Source organism: Theropithecus gelada, chromosome 7a, assembly GCF_003255815.1.
Source record: "Theropithecus gelada isolate Dixy chromosome 7a, Tgel_1.0, whole genome shotgun sequence".
Taxonomy (NCBI): Eukaryota; Metazoa; Chordata; class Mammalia; order Primates; family Cercopithecidae; genus Theropithecus; species Theropithecus gelada.
This window is the reverse complement of record NC_037674.1, coordinates 48,429,302-48,435,301: the sequence shown is the minus strand read 5'-3', so window position 1 is coordinate 48,435,301 and position 6,000 is coordinate 48,429,302.

Sequence of the window (6,000 nt, the reverse complement as noted above, 5' to 3'; positions counted from 1 at the left end):
TGTTCATAATAGCAAAACTTGTGAATAGTCTAACTCTCTACTGCTTGGTTAAATAAATGGTATTCTACGCAGCTATGAAAAATCATTCTGGGTAAAAAGTTTGCATATATTAAAGATGCCATTCTATTGTTAAGCAAATAAGCAGGTTACAATGCAGCATACATAATAACAAAGTTCCATTTCTGTGAAGATGCATGCGTGGGCACACATTTTTTTAAAACTCTGCAAAGGTATACACCAACAACTTGAATATGAAGATTAAAGGTGATTCTAAAATAAGTATTTGTACCTTTCTGTATTTTCTAAATAATATTATACAGTGAATATGTATGTTTTGTATTTGTTTTGTTTTGTTTTGACAAGGCCTCACTCTTGTCACCCAGGCTGATGAAGTGCAGTGGTGTGATCAAGCTCACTGCAGCCTTGACCTCCCTCACTCAAATGATCCTCCCACCTCAGCCTCCTAAGTAGCTGGGACAGCTAATTTTTGTATTTTTGTAAAAATGAGGTTTTGCCATGTTGCCCAGTTTGGTCTCGAACTCCTGAGTTTAAGCAATCCTCCCATTTTGGGATTAGAAAGGTGGAAGGGATTAAAAGTGCTGGGATTACAGGCGTGAGCCACAATGCCCAGCCAGTTTTTTGGTTTTGTTTTCATTTTTTCCTTACACAGAAAAGCTCCAATATTCACTTACATACTGCAGAAGGAAAAGAGAGGCTGAAATGATTGGATCAAGGAAGTAGGAAAGGGAATTTCTGGGGCATTTCCTTTCCCCCAATCCCAGAATAGCCAGAGAAATCATGGTCACCAAGAGCTGCTGCTTCTGAATAACATGACAGTGACGGTAAATTTTCCAAAAGGTTGATTGTAACAGAGTTTGCAACATGACCAAACTGGTGGATCACAGAGTGGACAGACATCAGGAGCTCTGGAAGAAAAATTGCTACTCGGTATCTACTCAAGTTGTAATGGAGAGAGAAATGGACTGACATGCCGGGATTTTTGTTGCAGAGAGCTGGCAAATTTGCAGTAAGTAACTAGCTCCATTCAAACTGACGGAAGCACATAGATGGAGCCCTGAAATCCATAGCTCCATTGAAGAGGCAGCAGAATTTATCTACTCTGACTCAGGTTTGCGGAATTTATCTACTCCGATCCAGGTGCTAGGCCGCTTGTGGTAGGGAGTGAAGCCATCATGCTGATGGATTCGGTGGTGGCAAAGCAGGCTGTCAAGAAGGAGTAGGTCCCCCAGATTCTCCCAGGCAAGGGGACAACACTGGAAACTACATGTTAGGCTTTTCCTTCTGAAACTTGGCAAAGTAGAATTTGCTGAAAAGTAAGTAGTACCGCTTGTTTTTCATTTCGTTTTTCAAGAAAACCCGGCTCTCATCATGACTGTTTACTCTTATTTCTTTTGGGAAATTAAGTTCTTAATATAACTTTGACTAAAGATATGTAGATTTGTGGTATGAAAAGAAAATCTATTTGTTGGATGATGTTCCCAGTGAAGTACTATCCGTTTGTTATTTTAAAAGTTATTCTCTATTGTTCTAAACAGTAAATAGTGCCAAAACTAAGAAAAACATGTATTATAGTTTCAACGTCAGGCTGACTTGCTTGCAGATCTGTTCACAATAAACTGTAATGCCTCTTTAAAGAAATATTTAGAAATACATTATTAAAAGTATTAATTCATTTAAAAAAATGTTAAGCATGAATGGGGACAAGGTGGGGAGAATGATTTGTCTGCTCTTTCTGTGAGGCCGGGGAGAAACATCCACGAGAAACCTGCAAGCCCTGCCACTGCTGCTGAGAGCCAGTGACCCCAAGGGCTGACCACTTGGGATGTTAGCTGCCCCTAGCCCAGGCACTGTGGTCTGGGTCTGTGGTATAAAGAAGGGCTATTGCCATAAAAGGAGATAGACACAACCAGCTTCAGTCTATCCTGCTTCCTGTCTCAGAATTATTATTATTATTATTATTATTTTTTGAGATGGAGTTTTGCTCATTGCCTAGGCTGGAGTGCAATGGCGCGATTTCGGCTCACTGCAACCTCCACCTCCCAGGTTCAAGCAATTCTCCTGCCTCAACCTCCCAAGTAGCTGGGATTACAGGCACCTGCCACCACGCCCGGCTAATTTTTCTATTTTTAGTAGAGACGGGTTTCACCATGTTGGCCAGGCTGGTCTCAAACTCCTGACCTCGTGATCCGCCCACCTTGGCCTCCCAACAAAATTTTTTTAAAAACAAAGTATGGTATGTCTTTGGAAATCTGAGATTCAAATCTTAGCACCCTATATCCCCACCACCACTGCCATTAACAGTGCAGTTTGGAGCAAGTCACTTAATCTTTTCCAGCCCAGTTCCCATTTGTAGAATGGAAAGAATGACATCCATATAATGTGGTTGCTGAAAGATTCATTATTTTATTATTCAACAATTATTTATTGAGTGCCAGGCATTAATCTAGTCACTAAGACGAGGTCCATGTTCTCATGGAATTCATATTCTAACAGGGTAAGGTCACAACAAATAAATAATAAATGAAAAATATCAGATATTGATAAGTTTTAGACAGAAAATAAAATAGGGAGCTGGGAATGGTGGCTCACACCTGTAATCCCAGCTACCCAGGAGGCTGAGGTAGGAGATTGCTTGAGGCCAGGGGTTCAAGACTAGTGTGGACAACATAGTGAAACCCCCTTCTCTAAAAACAAATTAAAAAAAAAAAAAAAAACATTAGCCAGTGAAGGTGGCATGCACCTGTAGTCTCAGCTACTCAGGAGTCTGAGGAGGGAGGATTGCTTGAGCCCAAGTGTTTGGAGTTTGAGGCTGCAGTGAGCTATGATCATGCCACTGCACTCCAGCCTGGCTAACAAGAGTGAGACCTCATCTCTAAAAATAAACAAATAAATAGGAAGAAGCAATAGAGACCTACAGGCTTATTATATTGATTGGTCAGTATAGCCCTTTTTGAGGAAATTGTATTTGAGCAGAGATATGAATGACATAAAGCAGCCAGGCATGCACAGATCAAGTCACAGAGTATTCCAGATGAAAGTAAGAGCCAGAGCAAAGACTCTTAGGAAGGGTAGGCCAGGCACGGTGGCTTACGCCTGTAATCCCAACACTTTGGGAGGCTGAGGCAGGCAGATCACAAGGTCAGGAGTTCAAGACCAGTCTAGTCAACATAGTGAAACCCCGTCTCTATTGAAAATACAAAAAATTAGCCAGTGTGGTGGTACGCATCTGTAATCTCAGCTACTCAGGAGGCTGAGGCAGGAGAATCGCGTGAACCCAGGAGGTGGAGGGTGCAGTGAGACAAGATCGCGCCATTGCACTCCAGCCTGGGCAACAGTGCGAGACTCCATCTCAAAAAAAAAAAAGGATATCAGGTAGCTTTTGTTCAATAATAAACCACTTCAAAATTCAGTGACATAAAAATAATAACCATTTATTTATTATTATTTTGTGGGTCAGTAATTTGGGCTGAGCTCAGCTGGGCTGTCTTCTGGTCTCAGATGATCTTACTTTTGTGTCAGTGGTCAGCTACTAATCAGCTAGGTGACTTTGCTTCTTAGAGTTGGCTGGCTATCAGCTGGAGTGATGGGAGCAAGCGGGCCATATATCTTTCATCTAGTAGGCTATCCCAGGCTTGTTGATAAGTCTTGTTGATATGTGGCAGTGCAGGGTTGCAAGACAGAGTGGAAACATGCAAGGCCTCCTCAGGCTTTGACTCAGAACCGGAACAATGTCACTTCTGCCATATTCTATTGGCAAGGCCAGCCCAGATTCAAATGGAGAAAGAGACATCACTCCTTGATGGGAGACTGAGAGACATGGTCACAGAGAAAAGAATTATGATATTTGTAACACACCCTGAGCAAGAATGAAAAATTCCAGCATGTCCAGAGCAATTGTTGGGGAGTGTTATGGGCTGAAGTCCTAATCCCTAGTACCTTGAATGTTACTGTATAGTATTTGAAGATAGGGTCTTTAAAAAGGTAACTAAGGTTAAATGAGGTCAGTAGGGTGGCCTCTAATCCAATATGACAGGTAAGGGAATGGAAAGACAGACAAGAAAATATTTCCAAATCACATGTCTAATAAAGGACTTGCATCTAGAGTACTTTTTTAATTCGGTAATAAGAAAAAATCAATCTAATAAAAATAGGCAAAAGATATGAACAGATACTTCACCAATGAAGATATGAAAAGATGCTCAACATCATTAATCATTAGGAAAATAAAAATTAAGACAATAGATATATCTACATATTTATTATAATGACTAAATTTAAAAGACTTACCATACCAAGTCTTGGCAAGCACATAGAAGAACTAGAACTCTAATAGAATGCTGGTAGGTATATAAAATGGTACAACAACTTTGGAAAACAATTTGGTAGTTTGTTAAAAAGTGAAACATACATCTATTACATGATTTGGGTATTCCATTCCTAGATATTTCCCAAGAGAAATTAAAGCCTACAAAAAGACCTGTACACAAATGCTCATAGCAACTTTATTTGTAATAGTCAAAAACTAGACAGAACCCAATGTCTATCAACAAATGATTAGATAAATAACACTATATCCATACAGTGGAATACTATTCAGCAACAAAAAGCAATAAACTAGCACAATCTATAGAAGAAAAAATAACACATTTAAAAACTTTTATTCTGTGAAAGACTCCATTAAGAGGATGAAAAGACTGGAAGAAAATATTTGCATACCATGTATCTGGCAAAGGACTTTTATCTAGAATATATGATATATATTCTCAAAATTCAATAACAAAAAACAAACCATTCAATTAGAAAATGAGCAAAAGGCTCAAAGAGACGGCCGGCAGTAGTAGCTCATGCCTATAATCCCAGCACTTTGGGAGGCTGAGGCAGGCGGATCACTTGAGGTCAGAAGTTTGAGACCAGACTGGCCAACATGATGAAACCCCATTTCTACTTAAAAATATAAAAATTAGCTGGGTGTGGTGGTGCGCACAGGTAGTCCCAGCTACTTGGAAGGCTGAGGCTGGGGAATCACTTGAACCCAGGAGGCAGAGGTTGCAGTGAGCCAAGATCGTGCCACCACACTCCAGCCTGGGCAACAGGGCAAGACTTTGTCTCAAAAAAGAAAAAAAGAACCTGAAAAGACATTTCACTGAGGAAGATATATGGATAACAAATAAATACATGAAGAGATGCTCAATACTAGTAGCCATTAGGGCAATGCAAACTAAGATCACAAACAGATGTCACTATCTACCCATTAGAACAAAACCTAAATTAGTGACAGTATCAAGTGCTGGTGAGGATGTGAAGAAACTGGATTTCTCATATGCTGCCTATGGGGATGCAAAAAAAAAAACTAAACATATGACCCAGCAATTGTATTCCTGGGTGTTTATCTCAGAGATATGAAATATGTCCACCCAATACTCTGTACATGATTGTTTATTGCAGCTTTATTTGCAACTGCCCCAAACTGGAAACAACCAAAATGTCCTTCAATGAGTGAATGACTAAGCTAACTGTGACACTTCCATACTATAGAATATTACTCAGTCAAAAAATAAAAATAAATAACAAAAATGAACTATTGACACATGCAACAGCGTGGATGCATCTCAAGGGTATTATGCTGTCAAAAGATCACATACTGTATGCTTCCATTTATAACATTCTCAGAATGACAAAATTAGAGTGATGCAAAGCAGATTGGTGGATGCCAGGGTCTAGAAATGGTAGAGGATGGGGGTTGGGTGTGACTCTAAAGGGATAGTGTGAGGGAGATCTTAGTGGTGATGGAACAGTTCTTGCACCTTGATTGAGTGGTGATTACCCGAATCTCCATATATAATAAAACGGCACAAAACTATACACATACCTTGCAGCAATGCCTGTTTACTGGTTTTGATGCTGCACTATAATTATGTAAGATATATCCATTGAGAGAAACTGGGTGAAGGGTACACAGACCCTACCATTTTGGCAACT